This window comes from Sitophilus oryzae, unplaced genomic scaffold (genome assembly GCF_002938485.1).
Source record: "Sitophilus oryzae breed Bouriz unplaced genomic scaffold, Soryzae_2.0 scaffold_165_pilon_pilon, whole genome shotgun sequence".
NCBI lineage: Eukaryota > Metazoa > Arthropoda > Insecta > Coleoptera > Curculionidae > Sitophilus > Sitophilus oryzae.
Genome location: NW_022146347.1, coordinates 2,277,731 through 2,297,435, shown reverse-complemented (window position 1 = coordinate 2,297,435; position 19,705 = coordinate 2,277,731). Strand labels below are relative to the sequence as shown.

The following is a 19,705-nucleotide window of genomic DNA, read 5'->3' as shown; positions in this document are numbered from 1 at the left end:
TCGCAATTTTTTTTTTAAACTTTCAAAGTTAAATAACTCGGTTATTTTCAATCTATTTTAAAAATGGTAAAGAGAAAATATGTTTCTTTTGGCCAGATCTACCACCCCTTAAAATATCTGCACTCATTTCTGGGACACCCTGTATATATATATATATATATACTATATATATATATAGCAGAAGCATATATATATATATATATATATATATATATATATATATATATATATATATATATATATAGTATATATATATATATATATATATATATATATATATATATATATATATATATATATATATATATATATATATATATATATATATATATATATATATAAACTTTATATATAAATAAATATATATATATATATACCGACCTGGTCATTTGATTACTGTGTATAGGATTTTAACGTGTAAGACAGAGAATAATATAAATGACCGGTTGACGAGACAGGAGAGACAGCATCAAAAGGGGCCGACGAGAAGCCGGTGCGACCGATACAGTGTTGCCGGTTTTACGGGTGTGGGCAAGTAAAGCATAAGCATGGTGGGAGAACGCATTGAGAGGGGCGGTGCTTTATGTTAAGGTTCGTATTCACTATCCGAAAGAACAAAGGAATGAAATTCGGTATATTTGGACAGCAAACCGAATGCATGCGGCCGTTCGCCATTCGGTTCGCTCCCTCATCTGTTTCCATTCGGTATATCAAAGACGTTCGCAAACGAATGAGAATTATAGAACCGCGCGAACAAGACTGGACGTTCGCTCGTTGGATAGTAGCATTCGTTCGTTCGGATAGTGAATACGCACCTTTATGTAGATGAAAAGGTGGGGAAAGGAAATAGATCACCTGAGATCCAAACTATTTTTGCATCATTCTTTTCGCCTAGCTGTTTCGGTGTGTACGTTAAGTGTTTCAAAAATGGCTATTTATACGACCGAAGAGAAGGTGCATATCGTTAAATGGTTTTACATTTCCTCAAGTGTGGAAGAGGTCATTGGGCGTTATGTGTTCACCTTTCAAGATCGCCCTGTGCCTTATGCCACAACTGTACGCAACATTGTTCATAAATTTGAGCAAACAGGCTGCATTGCGGCGTGCAGAAATTGTGACAATAAGGAAGGCGCAGAAGGTGATTCCCCGACAAGGAACCTTCAAAATCGTAATATATTGTAGAATGATGTACACCCAACCCCTTTCAAAATCCGACTGATTTGATAAATGTGTCAAAGTATGTCTACCGTTCTAGGACTTCGATACTGTCAGTGTTGCCAGATGAAGTTTTGAAAATTTCCTGAAGCCTGGTTGGCACGGTCAATCTACCAACAAAAAATATTCTTTTAAAATATTTATCTGATGATACTTTTAGAAATGCCAAGTTTGAGAAAACAAATTAAATACACACACTAAATTGTGTCCAAAAATATGCTTTCTAAAAATGTATTTCCTCGATAGAAACCTTAATGTTAGGGAATATTTCCTAGACCTGGCATCTAAGGCCTTATTCTTTCCCACCACTTGATTTGTCTTAGCTGATTGGTCTCACCCCGCCTCTATAAAATTTGGAAGCCATGCATTTCTCTTTCCGACGTGTCGCCACCAAACCAAACCAAACTCTTGAGTCATAGGCGTACTAATATTTTATTTCCATTTAGATTTAGTATTACAGCCAATTTTAGTTTAAAAGTTTTGCTTGTGAATTCTGTAAAATTTAATTAATTAGAATTTTAATAAGAATCTTTTTATGACAGCTGACAATGTTTAAGATGAGAACAGTGGAACAACGCCTTCACCACGCTGCTTCTTAAGCCCCATACATACTCAATATAAAAAAAACTCATCGACATGATCAAAAAGTTTTATGATCAAGCGGGTTTTGTATCATAAATAAAAACAGATAAACAATTTTTATGTAAAACGACCTTTAAAATTAACATTATAAACATTATGTAACTGTTAAGTGGCATCGTTTTTATGATTCTAATTGTGCTACACTTTAAGGGGTGTGAAATAAATTACGTATTTATAATAATACTGAATTTATGCGGGGTGGTATAACTAGTGTTATAACGGTTGTAGCTATAGTATTACGGGCAACCAACGGTCCAGCTACGTCGAAACACCGGTTCCCATTAGAACACCGAAGTTAAGCAACGTAAGGCGATACTAGTGGATAGACGGGTGACCAGTTCGAAACTTTGTATCGTGCTGTTGTCCAATAAAGGCAAAAGTGTAAAATATATTGACACACACTGCTCATTCACGCCGGTTCGAGGCCGGATGAGATCGGATATCTCGTGAGTAAGAGTCGATTTAGACACTTGCTCGGTCATTGACCGAGGACCGCTGTTCGGATTACTTTATAGTATTACATTATAACATTATCATGTCATAATATTATGAAATAATATTTCCTACTACCAATTTTCTTAATATTGGTACAGCAAACTTATCAGTATAAAGTTTTACTTATCTTTATCCTTTTTATTGCTATTTATAATTCTGAATACGAGGATAAGAAATTTTAGTTTTCAGTACGCCTATGACCGAAAGCAAACGTCTACCTCCCGCTTCATCAGCGGCCATAATTGGATGGAATCAGGGATGAGTAAATATAAAGGACCCTAAAATTAATAAATTTTGCTCCTCTGCTGCAACACGTAAGAAATATTTATTGATGGATCAGTATGACAGAGAAGTAATAAAAAGGCCGTTTTTATGAATAACAAAATGGTATTTGAACATCATATTATAATCATATTGAATTGACAATGGATTAATTTATCAGCTATCTGCAGAAAATTGACAATAATAATAAAAACATGACACATGGCAATTAATATAATTCCAAATTAAAAATCGATAAGAGTTCTTATTCATAATAGTAATACAGATATATTTCAAAGAACTTTACTTAAAATTAACTTTTTTAATTTTGTACTAGTTTATAGCACTTGGTGGTATAACTTAACAAAATAATATCAATCATTAAATAAAGCATAAACGAACCAATAAATAAACAAAAAGGTTAATTTGTTTAATAAAACGTACAACGTACGGCTTTGTATGCCGATTGTGTGTATGAAGAATAAAGTCAACATTTGTTCAGTACAATACGATATACCGAAAGAGAAAAGACTATAAAATACGGGAGAAAAATGAGAAGTTTATTACCTATCCACTTAGTCCGGATCGGTCGACAATAGAATTTGTGATATTTACAACATTATGTAATTAATTGATTATCGGTCCTATTATGTAACTGAGGATGCACGTAACTACGTAACAGAGCATAATTTTGAGGTTAGTTTATTTAATGAAGCGTACACACGGCTTTGGTTGCTGATTCCTCGTGTGTCAACGTGTTCAGTACAATACGATATATTGAGAGAGATGCTGATGCACTATTACGTAGACACACGTACATCCTTAGATTGCATAATAAGACAGATAATCTATTAATTCCAAAACGTACTAAAAGCGCAAATTCTGTTGTTGAACAAATGCCAATCAGTATGATTACAGATTAAATAATTATGGAAGTGCATATGAAACATTAAACGATTCATCATTGTGTTAAGGTTATACCATGTAATTTCTTGCAACAAAAGATCAATCATTTAATGTCTCACTTCACACTGGCTCACTCCATTATTATTTAATACTGATTAGAAGGTCGACAATAGAATTTGCACTATTTACTACGTAATACAGCATATTTTTTAGATAATGTACACACGGCTTTGGGTGCCGATTGTAGTGCACAGAGTCTATAGACTCTGTGATTGTATAAATGAACAAAGAGAAAAGAGCAAGAATTTTCCCAAGCGTATGAAGTTGAGCTCCGGATTAAGTGGATAGATAATAATTTTCTCTCCCCGACTTACAAGATTGCCATAGCGATTCACTTCTAGACATGTAGGTAAATGATGACTAAAATAAACGACCCAAGATTTTCTCTTGCCGACCAGTATATTATCGTAGTCTTAAAGAAATTAGAATAAAATAAACTATGTTAAAAATCTTCATGTATACTACAGAAATGAAGATAATATATCTAAGCTAAATGTAATCTATTACAATTGTAGTAAAATGAGTAACTAATTGTCGAAAATCCAGATCCAACCCTAGATGCGACATTTTTTTGAAACGTCTACTTATGCGGTTTGAAATTTTGATGCAAAATCTGGCAATACCGCTCAGAAGAAATGTTCCCACCCATACCCACCCAACTTTTTTCTCTTTTTAATACATTTGATTTGCCATTAAGCTGCCTACATCACTGTCTTACACGTTAAAATCCTATACACAGAGTTGACCTGTCCCGATGTGTATATATATATATATATATATATGAAATGAACAAAATTCTTACAGCTTTAGTGTATATTAATAAATAATATTTTCTTGCCTTCAGTATCGAAATTTGTCGTAAAACTATTTTGTATTTTTGCTCTATGATTGTAATATCTTATAATACAAAATTGTTCTCAAAAGATTAAATGTTTAATTTGCAATTTTAATAAAACAAAATAGAGATGGAAGTACTAAAGCAATTATAAAATAAAATAGCCCCGACAATTGAAAATTATATAACAACAACTGTGCTACTTAGGATGGGTTTTCAATTCTGAGTTAGGTTAGGAATTATTGATATACAGGGTGTCCCAGAAATAAGTCCTAGTATTTTAACTGATAGTATAGTTCAAACCCAGAAACACGCCTATGAAGTTTTTTTCAAGAAAAAAAAATTGAAAATTCGAAATTTTTTGAAAAATCTTTGGGAATTTTTTATAGTTTTTAGTTAAAAAACATAATTTCTTGATAATATGGCATTATAGGTACCTATTAGATCAAATTTACAAGAAAAAAAATCCAGAAAAGATCCAGTGTTTTTCAAAATTTTAGCAATTTTTTTTTTTAAATTCTTAAAGTAAAATAACTTCGTTATTCTGGACTTATTTGGAAAACGATAAAGAGAAAATATGTTTCTTTTATCGAGATCTACCACCCCTTAAAATACTTGCACTTATTTCTGACACACCCTGTATAAAATTGTATATCAATTGTTAGAAAATATATAAATCCTAAATAAAAAAAAGTGTGCGAAAAAAATCTTTATAATTTAACGAAATAGTATTCATTATATCATACTCATATACGATCTGCGTTAAAATCTTTTAATAAATAAGCGGCAACCTAGAATTTTTCTGATTATATCTTGGGTGCGTTCGTTTTGTACAGTAAACTTTGTCTATTTATTTTATTTTTCTGACCACACTAATCTATGAATAACCATTAGTAGTAGTGGGAACTATCGAATGAATACTATCGAAACATTCGATAGTTGCAATTCATTCGAATAATTCGATAGCTAGTAAGAAAACATTCGTCGAAAACTATTCGAATAAAAATTATCGAATAGATGCGTCATCTGCCTTGAAATATTGTATTCTAGTAATTCGGCAGCAAAAACCATTCATTTATAAAATTCATTCATTTATCAAATTCATTTATTCGTCAGGATCGATTTTAATGAAATTTAAACTGGATTTTAGTTGTCATCCGGCGACGTAGGTTTCTTTCCTAGAAACCCGACAGCAGTCGGTGGCAATGCCAAAGCAATGCTATGAAAGAAGCCGGCATCTTTGATTTTTTGCGGAGTGAAATAAAGATAAGAACACATTATTTTTTTTATTGAGGTGCTAGTATTTACACAGAAAATACATTATGAAGGGAGCTGTTGCCATATATTCGTATTAGTTGGTATTAGCAAAGAATATTATTCTTTAGCATTAGTTAAAGTCTAAAGTCTAATGTTTTGCATTTTTTTTATTAATATTCTGTTATTACACTGCAATAATACTTTTTATTTTGGATGTAGAAAAATGTTTTTTAATGTTTTTAAGCAAAGACTGGTTTAATAAATAATAATAACAGTTAATAATTTGTTATACCTATTAACAACAAAATTTCAAATCATTTAATAATATAAACATTTTTTTTAAGTAGTAGCAAAATATAAACAACAAATAGAAGTCAAAAGTATTTATATTAGATCCTATTTAAAAATAATATAGTCTCTAAATAGCAACGTTGGTTTATTAAATAATAATAGTTACAGAACTAATTTGTTATATTAACAATTTTAAAATCCTGAAATATAAACATTTATTAATTTTCTAAGCATGCAGTGTAATGGAAGGAAAATATAAATAAAAAATTAGAAATCAAAATTATTTATATTACTTTTTATTACTTTATATTACTATTTAAAAATAATATTTACTTTTACTGGCATTTACTTTAAAAAATAAATGAAATATTTCTTCGCAAAAAACTACATGTAAGAGAATTAGCATAAACAAAATACAAACATTGTTAACTTTTTTTTGAAATTGGAACGTGTAAAACTTTCAATTTAATTTTCTCACCCCAAAATTTGAGTTCAATAACCACATTTACTTAACCACATTACTTAAATATGATTATTAAGTTCATCTCATCTCTCTTAAAAATTGTTACTTCTCAAAATTTCCCATTATAAAAATGCAATCTAACCTAACCATAATATACCATACAAAATTAAATAATTGAAAGATCGGGCTACGGAAAATCACACAAATTTTCGGAAAAATTTTGACCACTTCGCACACAATCATCAATTAAAAAAGACATACTATTTTACTATTTTAAATATTTTAATAAACGCAAAAATAGCATAGTATTTACAAGGCGAAGTTATAAAAATTTGGAAGAACTAATAATGCACTGACGCACACAAAAATCAAACGAATACTAAATTTCATTTATCAAAAGCATTCGATAGTCGTGGCTCGTGGCGCAACGATAACCATTTAGTCGCACGGCGAGGTTGTCACATATGCTTTAGTATACAAATGAATGAATGATTTTATTCGAATAAAACCATTCGATAGTTGAAATTATTCATTCAGTAACCATTCGATAGTCTAATTCATTCGATAGTTCCCATCGCTAACCATTAGTATGGTTAGGTTTTCTATTTGATCAAGGAGTATATTATTTTTAATATAAAATACTTTTTTATTAAAAATAATTTTCATCCTGTATTATTTGGAAAGAATGCGACAAACTATTTGTATAATTTATGCAAAATATGCAGTGTTGAATGCATTGAGAAATCGATTTCACTTTTAACACCTTGAAGCAAAATTCAGCAAATATGTAATTTTCATTCATTTTAAAATATTTTTGTATTGAAAATGTGTCAATGATTAAAAAAACATCATTTTTTACATTTATTCCAGTTATCGTAAAAGTTTATAAGCAATAAATTCATCATATAGCCCGATACTAAAAGATATTTATGCTAACTATTTTGTGTAACGAATGGAGGATGTAATGGACATGAGTTGCACAAAATAGATATTTCCCAACGTGGTTGCATACAAGATTTTTTCTAAAAACCTTTATACTCTTTATAGGCAAAAAAATATTAAAGTGACAACAATTTTACCTACCGCTACATTATTATCAAAAAACTGAAAAAGTCATATTTAACGGAAACTATGTAGTAGCCTTTTATTGTTCAAACTATAACTTATATTATACAGGGATATTAAGTTCATGCTCCATATTTTTAATTGGGGCAGGAAATTATTTGTTTCTTAAGCGATTAGTGACGAATCATTTATTTCATCATTAGCCGCGAAAAGAAAAATATTTTTTAATTAGTTGCGAAATGATACATCTTCCAAAACTTAAAGGATTATGAAAAGTGTCACTTTAAATGTCAAAATTGAAAAAAAAACATTTTGATTAGTGATCGGAAAAACCGATGAATTTTAATAATCGAGTACTCGAGTTTCAAGCGATTTCAATAATCGAGCGATCACTCGAGCGAAGTTTCGCTCGTATTTAAATATACGGTTTTTCGCCGTCGCTTGTACAGGGTGGGTCAAATTCGACGCTTTTAAATGGAAACACCCTTTTCTGTAGGAGATAGACAAAAACTAATATCGGTGCCTGGAGCTCAATTTTTGTCAAAAACAAGATGGTGAAAACCGCATATCGATATCTGTTACCGTTTCGGAGTTACGGGGTGTTTTTCAAAAATATGCATTTTTAACAAATCGCTGTAACTTTTTTGCTATGGAAAATTTTGTATTTCTATGAAAACATTTCCAAAGCACCTTTTTACGTCGAATTTAATGGTTTAAGTATAATTTTTTTAAAATTAATAATTCAAGAATTATCAACAAAAAATTTGATTTTTTATATGGAACACCCCGTATATTTTTACTTTATTGAAAAGAATTTAGAATTACCTTTCCAAAAATATAACACACTTGATATTTTGCTCGATTCCTCTTCGAGATATAGAGTATATAAAAATTCGTCGGCTTTAAATAAGTAGGCTATGAACGGCACCGGCTGTAATGCAAAAAAATTCTAGCTGTGGGCATCAATTAAAACGAAAATAATATTTGCTATGAGAGATGCAGAATTTTATAACAATTTAAAATATATTTAACCAACATCAACACATTTAAACTATATTTAATAACAATAAAAATAAGTAGGAAACCAAGACATGAGATTTTGCTACAGGTGTTCGACATATCGACCGTCTTCTGTTATGGACAGACGGGGCAGTTTTTGAACATCTCTCGGAGTATTCATTAACTCAGTGGGGGTGAAAGATACCCTCTCATAACTGCTAAGTATTTTTAATTCTTGTCTAGATTATACGGGAGAATAAGGAACCTTTATTCTTCCGCAAATATATCCATAGGATTAGATCCATTTGTAAGTCAGGCCAACGGCCAACGGCTCAGCCTTGGTCAACGGCTCATCTTGGTGAGCTATTCAATTATTCTTGAAATTGGTTGCAAAAATTTTTTTTGGAAAGATAATTTTAAATTCTCTTCAGTTAATTAAAAATATATAGCGTGTCCCAAATTAAAAATCAATTTTTCTGTTGATAACTCTTAAATTATTAATTTTAAAAAAATTATACTTAAACCGTTAAATTCTACGTAAAAAGGTGCTTTGGAAATGTCTTCATAGAAATACAAAATTTTCGATAGCAAAAAAGTTACAGCGATTTGTTAAAAATGCACATTTTTGAAAAACACCCCCTAACTCCGAAACGGTAACAGATATTGATGTGCGGTTTTCACCATCATGTTTTTGATAAAAATTGAGCTCCAGACACCGATATTAGTTTTCGTCTATCTCCTATAGAAAAGGGTGTTTCCATTTAAAAGCGTCGAATTTGACCCACCCTGTACATGTACTCGTAATGCCAAGCAGAAAGCTGCGTGCGCAGAGCGCATATTCTTTCGATGATAGTGGCAAGCGACAAGCGACGAGTACTTTCGCTTGATCATGCATCGAAGCCTTGTCGATGTAGGTGGCAAAATTTTGTCACACAGTTACGTAACAGGTAACAGATAACGTCGTATAGTCCTATATAATTAACAATGCGTTAACAATCAAAAGAACAATCTGTTGTTTGAAGATATTTTACCAAAAACCAGAATCGTTCATAATCGAGCGGTGTCGGTTATTTCAATAATCGAGTACTCGAGCGAATTTTCGCTCGAGTTATCCCATCACTAATTTTGATTTGCGACAACCGTCATCGCAGCATATTTGTGAAATGGAAATTTAGACATAGTCCAGTAAATAAGGACACGAAAGACCCAAGTCTCGACGTAATTCGTCTACCGGTACTTTTCATGTGGATTGTGTACCTTTTGGGGAGTAGTGTTAGGGGAAAAATTGTAATGTAAAATTTAACCGTGCTCTGCCAGCTTTGGCAGAAAAAAAAATGGCCTCAAATGGCCGAAAATCAGTTTTTTGCAATATCTGCAAAAAATTCAATTTACAAAATTGAAATAACAAATGAAGCTTAGTTAATTACCTACAAAAATGGTCCTTATCATTTTTTACGTAGAATTAGTAGTTGTCGGGATATTCCGCCTCGAAGATACCTCAATTTTCTCTCCAAGTCTGAACGCTCCGGAATCTCGTAAGCGTATCATTGATTGATAGGACAAATTGTTTAATAACTCGGCTAAAATGTAATATTTTTTGACGATTCAAAGTTCATTTAAAAGGTAGAATCAACAGCTATCACATTTTGAATTTTGTCATATTTTATGATAAAAAAAAAACCGGGCAAACATTTCTTGGCCCAAAAATTTTCAAATTTTTACAAACTTATTCATATTTTCACTAAATTAAAACGTTTTTCTAAAAAATTATTGAACTGTCGCTGCCTCTTCTTTGAAACTTTTACATAATTTTAAAAGTTGCACATAGATGTCTTATTTTAAATTCCATTTTGAAATATTTTCATCTAATTTAACTTTTTACATGTTATTTTTTCTAGACGCTAATCAAATGTTCTGTTCAATCAAATCTGTGTCAAAATGATAATGCGAGTTTTAAAAAAATCGCTTAATCATAGGTAATGAGAACGTTACTAAATCTTGTTATAAAACAAAATTAGCGCAATATAGAAAAGAAGGTTGTTCTGTCATCACGCTTAATTGCGTAAAAGAAAAAACATTTTAAAAACACGTCGGTATAATTGCCACTGTAAAATTACAGTATCAAAAGTTATTTCGACAGATTTCTTACTTCCGGTTAAGAAGGAAGTGGATCTTGTATAGTTACGAATTTAGAAATACCGATGTTTATTTCTTTCAAGAGCATATCTTTTATGGTTTGCTTTACACATACTTACTCGTATGATCGAAGAATGTTTCTTTCCGTTCGAGCTATATCTGTCTGTGAACTTCTTAACTTGTGCAGCTAATCATGTGTTATTTGAAGCCCTTTTTAAACAACTCTTAACAAGTTGAAATAAATATGACTTTTATGTATACCTATTCTTCTTCTTCTCCCTTTTTAATTTTTCTCGGTCGTAAGTTGTGAGAAATATCTTCGAGTGTCTTAGATTGCGGATGGAATTGTCCAGGTTCTTGAGTTCCGCTTTAAATTGGTTTTCACTTGGGAACGGATATGGTCCACTTTTTTTAATCGATTTATTGTGTTTGTCCCTTTTCTATACCTGCATGCATGAAATAAATTACAGATTTTTATTCAGCAGCAATAGACTAGGCCCTTTTTTTATTGTTTCTCATAAGTTATTTCGCAAATGTCATTCAAGACGACGAAAAAATATTCTTATCGTTTTAGCTTAAAATTAATGGTTTAAAATAAATATAATGCAGCTTTAAAATAACTTCATACCTACATTTATTTAGTATAAAAGTAAGTCAATATGTGGTTTTATTAGCGATTATTCAGATATCAGAGCCTCTTTTTATTGTTTCTCATAAGTTATTTCGTAAATCTCATTCAAGATGAAAAAGCTTTAGTTTAAAATTAATGTTAATTATAATTAAGAAAACTTTATTAAAAGTTTAATTGATGATATGGGATTTAAATAAATATAATGCAGGTCAAAAATAACGTAACACATTTTATTTAGTATAAAAATTAAGCCAATATAATATAATTTTATACTGTACAAGTATTTATGTACGTTTTGCCATCGTAGTTGCCATTCATTCAGAATAGTGGATTTTAAATGTTCGATAGTCGGATGGCTTAACTACCTTAATATCAACTACTTCTAGACAAGAATCGTGTGCAGTATTGTCTTCTTTTTCACTCCCAGCTATTCCAACATGGCTTGAAACGTGAAATAAACGTGAAATAATAATATAATTTTATAGCCCTTCCAGATGCTCATGTCTTCCTTGTAGTTCACCCAATAGAATCGTTCTCGCAGCTTCCTCCCAAGTTGGTAGTTGCTATTCATTCAGAATAGTGGATTTTAAATATATTTGGTAGTCGGATGGTTTAACTATCGTAACTATAACTACTTTTAATAATTCTTTTTCTCAATTCTTTGCACTATAATTTGCATCCCACGTATTGTAATATTTTCCTTTGAATTTCGTTTCCTATTGTTCCATGGCTTGAGACGTAATGTTATAGCCCTTCCAGATCCTCATGTATATGTCCCTTTTCCTTGTAGTCCACCCAATAGAACCTTTCTCTTAGCTTCCTCTCAAGTTGGTAGTTGCCATTCATTAAGAATAGTGGATTTTAAACATGTTTTGTACTCGGATGGTTTAACTACTGTAACATCATAAATAAATTGTATACCAACACATAATGGCCAAACTTCAACAGACTTTAATATTCATAAACCTCATCAGAAGAAAATATTTTTTGATCCAAAGTTTCTTTTTCGTTATTAGAATAAATTACCTGCAATTTGTTAATTCATTACAACATTGAATAAAAGATGCAAAGTGTTTATACATACTATAATAGATAAATCTTCATTTTAAATTATGTGATAGATCTGCTTGCTTGTAGGATCTAGACTCATAAACTCAATAATTTCTTTTATTGATATAACCAATAAAGTGGTAATGCTGAAATTTTGTTTTTGATTTGAGCAGTAGGGTCCATTATTTCCATTATTTGATTATTTTCGTTTAATTTTATAACTAAAAGACAGTGTGTTGCATACAAGAAACTTTATTTTATATAAGGACGCATGTATGAAATACCTATGAAACATTGGAAACCGACGTTATGCAACGATCCACGATGGTTTGTGCAGTTCACAGCACAGCTTTTTAAGTTTTTAATGCCACTTTTTCACAATTATCACCGGTTGGAGTAAATAAAACTTGAATTAAACTCACAAGATAGCAATTATTACTTTGAAAATGGACGCTATAAACACTTTTCGGAATTTCTTTAGTGAGAGCGGTTTAGATTTTGAAAGATTATTATGATTTTTGAAGATTCTGACTTTGACAAGAGAAAATTATTTCTGTTTTTGTTTGCCGTTGTTCTTAGCGACCGCTATAGCAGCGCCAGATCGCGTATAACGGTCGCGACCCAAAATAATTTCGCGACCTAAAATTTTTACGGGCTTTCCAATCTAAACTTGTTGCATTTATCTATGCCAAACAACCCCCGATCACCATGACACATGACACCCACTCACACCAGGGTTGCCACAAGAAAATTTTTTATTGTGCAGAAGTTCATCATATCAAGAACCTGCACTGACTTATGCAGGTTCTTGATAGGATGGGAGAATAGTTCCTCCGGTTCTAGCCTAGCTTTCCCAAATAAAAAGTGTCGCTTGCGATCCAGAGCCTCGCAGTGACATATGTGCTCCGCTCTTTCAGGACCTTTATCGCAGTAAAGACTTCCTTGATACAGGTTGAGCTCATGATACAAAGAATACAAGGCATGATATTGCGCAGGTTGGTCACTACGTCACAGGTGATAAACGGCACCATTGGTCGGCAAGCTCTGCGCGCCAGTTTCAAATTGTCAAACAGATTGTGTCATCTGTAAAATTTGATTGTGTCAAAATGTGAAAATAATTTTTCAAATGTCAAGCTCGATGTCAAAACATAACTTTTGGGGTTATGTCCTAATTCTTCCCTATTTTAGGTCTTTTTTTATTAGTGGCAATTGAACAATATGGATATTTTTTTTGTATGGCGTATGACGTCACAGGTGGTATGCGCAAACTTAACGAAATTGGAGCCGCTATCGATCATACCTTGTTTTCTTTGTACCATAGGTTGAGCTTGTTCAGGTGACACTTGACAGCCACGTGTCCTGTTAAGAGGGCTGTTGTAATCCGCACTTTATTCCTGCTAAGCATTAGCAGTTCTTTTGTGGTTTTAGAGCTAGGTCCTTGGATAAAGGCTTTGCTGTGCCTGTGCCCCTGTCTGTTTATTTAGTGGACATTCTGCTTTTCCCTGATCCAGAGTTTTAGTGCACTACGGGCTATACATTTGGGTATTCCGAGTACTTGCTCTGGACCAAGATAGGATGCCGATGATCCCTGCCTAGCTAGCTCATCGGCTTTTTCGTTGCCTTGAATGCCGCTCTAGCCCGGCACCCAGAATAATTTAATTTATAGTATATGCCATACACGGGAGTCGAATTGCAGTCGAAGTGGGCATCTGCAGTTCATTTGCGGTCGACACCTTCGAGTGGTCGCGTTTTAAAAATTTATACCCAAATTTATGGCCCGTAGCCATAAATTTGGGTATTTCCAGTACTGCCTCTGGACCAAGATATGATGCCGATGATCCTTGCCCTTGCCCGCTGTGGCCTGGCACTCAGAATAATTTAATTATGTTCCTTCGTGGCGGAGCTCCCAGTTCACCTAGACATTCCCAGACGAGTATCGACGATACCTTTGGGCTCATAAGCGCCCCAAGTTCCGCCTTACTGTCTGAGCATATATTGATGAGGTTACCTGAATAAGCTCTTCTGTTGTTTTCTCTCGCACATTGTAGAATGGAGAAGATTTCTGGAATATGGTTGAATATTTACCCAAGGAAAAGAATAAGCTATAACCCACAAAATTCTAAAAGTTACTGGTTTGTGGAAGTATGCTTTGGAATTAAATAAGACAATAGAAAATTTCATTAATGACTTATATTTAATTAACAATTATAAACAATCAATGTAATTGGCTGTGACAGTCTCGATTATATGAGATTAGATATGCAGCTGGAATACTTAAGTGTTTCTGCTTCGGTTGGTTGGGAGAAAGGCCTCACCCTCTTCGTTGCACTCGTCTGCTGGTGGGTAGCGTGATTATCCGGCTAACGTTGGAGAGCTTGTGAGACTCCACCAGTCTCAGTGCGTGAGCTACTTATGGGGAGGATCAATTCTCGTATCTTCCTAGAAGATAACAAACAGCAGTATTCTACTCAACACAATTGATAAGTACCCAGTTTTGTGGTGGTGTTCTAAATTACCAATTGAACTGTCTGTTGGTTGCCAATGAAGGTACAATAAAAATAACTTATGATTAAACAACATATTAGTGATTCAAATACACAATAATCAATATCTAAATCCAACTACTAATTATTATAATAAAAATTATAATTAAAATTTAAAAAAGAAAATAGGCAATGACAGTTTAAATTAAGTTATATTTGAAAAGATTGTCCAAATTATTTAAAGAATATAAAGAATATAAATATAGAATTATAAAAAAATATAAAAGAAAAATATTTTGCTCTCTCTCTCTAGAAAATTCCAGACCACCACAATCACTTCGGTACGACTTGAAAAAAAAAACATAATAAGTAAATTATTTGATTTAATTTGTAGACACGTGTAAAAAGAATAAAAAATATGTAAGATTAAAAAACTAGAAATATATGAAAATTTAAATTAGAACAAAAGTTAATACTAAAATGCGATATTAAAAGATAAATTAAAAAACTAGATAGAAAGATAAAGGTAAATAGAAAGATCGAGATAAGATACGAAAAACAATAAATGCTCAATTCGACAGATAAAAACTAAAAGAACAGATATGTCACTCCGGGAACAAAGATAATGCATCCGCCAAATAAGATAAAGATATGGTAAGGTAAATTTGGCAGATACGAGGTAAAGATACGTTCCCTAGAGTGACCCAAAAACAACAAAAAACAAAAATCTATCTGTCGAATGGCCTGCTAATAGACACCACCACTACAGGGTCCAGATAAAACAAGAGTTGCCTTCTGGCAAGCAAGGATTCGTTAAAGGTGACATAAGTCGTATAATATAAATATTATAAAAAATCCTTACTTACCAGAGTCCAGTAGCGTAACTTCAAATGCGAGGCCCCCCTAGCCAAAAAACACTAAAAAACATAATATAGCTTTATGTAGGTATATCAAGTCATTTAATATATAAAAACAAAAATTTAACTTATTAAAAATAATAATAAAGGAACATAAAAAATAAAACATTACAAAATAAATCAACATAAAACAAAACTTAGGTACTAAAAGAAAACTAAATAATAAAAATAAATACACATCAATAGAATTTTTCTAATAAAAATATGATTCAAATTAAAATAAATTAATAGGAACAAATAAAATGTAAAAAAGGAACAAATAATGCGGGGCCCTCAAAATCACGAGGCCCCCCCGCCGCTGCGGGTGCAGCGGGGCCTACGCTACGCTACTTCTGGTAGTCCCTTCTGGTTCGTCTCTGAGAGTACTCCTGCAGTGATTGATTATATTCATGGCCCCTGAGATTGCTAAATCGAACACCTCTGCGGGTTCCTGTTCGACAGCTTGCGTCTCAGTACATAAATAAGAAAGATAAAAATAATTAGTACTAAATAAAAGTTAAAGGTATTAGAAAAATGTTTACAAAACTACCATACACGTGCTACTAAGATAAGAAGATAAAGAAATGATGATAAAAAAATGAACTGTGAGATAAAAAGATAAAATAGAAAAAGGAATTTAAAGTTACAAGCTAATTAAATAATTAAATCATATTAGATAGTAAGAAATGTTTAAAAAAATAAAACTAATAAATAATTTCCAAGTCGTACCTCGTGCCGGTGTCTGAAAAAAAACTAATGTTGTTGCAAAGAAGATCGAGATGAGAGAGAGTGATTTTCGGCAAAACAAGTCCCTTTATAGAATTCTCCCATTCATTTAGACATACGTTAAGTACCAAATGTCAATATAAAAAATTTATAATTAATAGTAAAAATAATACATACGATTTCCTACATACCTTCAAAAAAATGTGTGTAACAATTGCATCTTAATTATTTAACACTAAACAAAATATTAATAATAAACCTTCGTTTTCATTAAAAATAAACAAATTATTATCGGTAACCCATAGGCAACCAGAAAATATATAAAATATTTAAACAATTTAAACTAACAACCATCGCTAGTGATGTGTACCACTATCGAGGTTCCGCAAAAAATCGATAATATATAAAAAAAAACGTATAAACGATATAAAAGGAAAAATGTAACGAAAATATTTTCGTTACAAAGCTTGCCATTGGTCTTTTTCCAAATACTCCAGCTCCTGTTCCTTCAGCGGTCTTTGACCTGTCTGTACACCATGTTAGTCTTCGTAAAACTGTCCTGTATACCAGTTATGGTCCAGTTAGTGGAGCATGTGTTATTTGAAGCCCTGTTTAAATAACTCATCTTAACAAGTTGAAATAAAATATTACTTTTATGTATATCTATTCTTCTTCTTCTCTCTTTAATTTTTCTCGATAGTAAGTTGTGAGAAATATCTTTGAGTGTCCTAGATCGTTGGAGAATTCCCATTCCAGGTTACGGATGGATCTTCCAAGTTATTCAGTTCCGCTTTAAGTTGGTTTCCACTTGGGAAGCAGAACGGTTATGGTCCAGTTAGTGGAGTCTTCGCTCCTTTTCTAGCTAGATCGTTTGTTTTTTATTGCTTTCTATTTCCTGGTGGGCTGCCACCCAAAGTAGGAGGACATTATTGTATTCGCCAAATTTGTTCAGCTTCTCTAGGCATTCTTTGCCCTTTTCGAATTGATGGTTACTGAGTTCGCTTTTAGTGCTGCTTGAATATCCGATAAGATGGCTATTTATTGTTTCCGATAGTATAGAAGATAAGTTGTACGCATTTTTCAATAGTGTAGATTTCTGCCTGAAGGATGCTGGGTTCAGAGTGTTTAGTTTTCGGCTTAGATACTCCTATACCTGTCCCTACTTTGGTTTTGGAAGCAACGCTGAGCAAATATTCCTCTTCTACATTTATATTAAAATTAACTCATTTTATTTAATATCCTATTTATAGAAAATTATAATTCTCAAGGTCGTTTTGCAAAACAACCTTGAAAGCGAAAACGAGAACATTTTCGCTTTATTAAATATTCAAGCATTTCTCTTTTATGTTTATTATGTTTTTTAGTACATTAATTCTTCTAAGAACATTATTAATTTTGTAAACATTTCCATTAGAGTTAATTTTTCCCGTTTTACATACGTGACTTCGCCGCACTTAATAGAATTGTAGAAAACAGTGAAAGCTGACGTCCTGGCCTCAGAGTAACATAATATAACATTAATAAATTATTTTTTGCTGCTTTGAGTTTAACACATTTTTAAACAGGATGCCGATTTAAAAAGTAACAATGGAGAATATTCTCCTTAATTTTCTCCTTTATTCTCCCATTAAGTATTCACAATTAACCAAAAATTTTTTTACCCAAAAATACTACCAAGTAGATCTCAAATATATATCGGAGACTACGGATACAAGGAGGAACCACAAAATGTTCAGTAAAGTTTTATAGGCTCCTAATGTACTGTTTGTGAAACATCCTATATTGTTAAGGTTGTCACCAATTATTTGATTTGGTCTGAAGCCAATGAAGAGTTCAATTACAGACTCTTCATAGATTTGACATAACTTTTGAGGTTATGTCTTGATTCTTCACATCTCTTTATGCTTAGACAAGGAAAGAGAGGGGACAGGTAACACGACAGCTGAAAGTGAGGCCACTTGTCACCACACGAAATTCTCCAATGGCGTAGCATCAGAAATTAATTTGTACCTAGACGATAAAAAATATTTATTAAAACGTTAACTAATATATCGTTTATTTTTGAGTAATGCATATACAATTTTGTATTTTATAGTCTCACCTTTATAATATTAGAATATCTAAGCCGATAATGCAAAATTTATTTAACAGTCGCAGTGAACTGATCATCAAGACAATTATTTATTTATTAACGTATGTATAATATATAATTAAATAAAAAATAATGTAAATATATATGTTTTAAACGTGTATTTACATATATACCAAAATATCGAAAAACAACGGCATCCTGTTTGTTTGGAGATGACGATCGATGACATTCCCCATATAATTCTACATATAAAATGACTTAAAAACTATATAATCCTCATCGACAGTCATTTACAAGCCAACTGGACGCCGTTTTTTTCGATCATACGGTATAATAATGAATCTAGCCAATCCCCTTCACACTTGCCTACGGATTCAATGAATAATGTAATTTTTAATATTTGTTACCTTCAATCATAAGAATATCCTAATTTTCCGCAAAAAAATAAACAATTATTCTAGAAGCTTTGTGTTATTTTATTTATTTATTTTTAAATTTTTATTAATTACTCTCTGAAACTATTATAATATACCTAAACTAGCAAATTTTTTGAAAGGATATCTAAAAAAATATTGTAACAAGTAGCCCACCACAAGTTTGTCCACCCCCAGCAAATCTTAGCAGGTAAATTTAAGTTTTATGTAACAACTATACATATAGATTTTTTATAACCAAAATTTTTCATGTTTTTTTATAGTTTACAGTTATTATTTTACATATTTGATAACAATACTTTACACATTTTTTTACATGTAAAATATATAAACAAAAATGTTTATTGCAGAAATTGTATTTCTCTGATTATAATACCCTACGCCACTGGAGAAATCCTGTCTGAGTAGCATTATTTATAGTTTCAAACATTAATTATAATATAGTATATTGAAAATACTACTTGGAATTAATAAAAATAGTTTGCTTTGGATGTGGTACAAGACATATTAAAAGCATTTTACATATTTTTACTGCTATAATGAAAAAAATGTACATTTTATGACTACATAGCACAAGTTGTGTATCAACTTTTACCTGTAAAATGTAATTCCAGTCATGTTTTTCTCGCTTCAGCCTTTGCAGCCATACGCCGAACATCTCACCATACTAAACAACACAGTTTATAAATTTAAAACAAAACAGTATTCACAAAAAACATAAAAATTCGCTTGGTATAACCTCGAAATCTTGTCACCAAAGTATGGCCG

General features: G+C 31.8%; 1 protein-coding gene across 3 annotated transcripts in view; it reads left to right on the top strand.

The window, feature by feature from the left end:
• The window catches only part of LOC115880857, a 205,438-nt gene that overhangs the window by 136,697 nt on the left and 49,036 nt on the right, over positions 1-19,705 (top strand). The gene's annotated exons all lie outside the window — the stretch shown is intronic.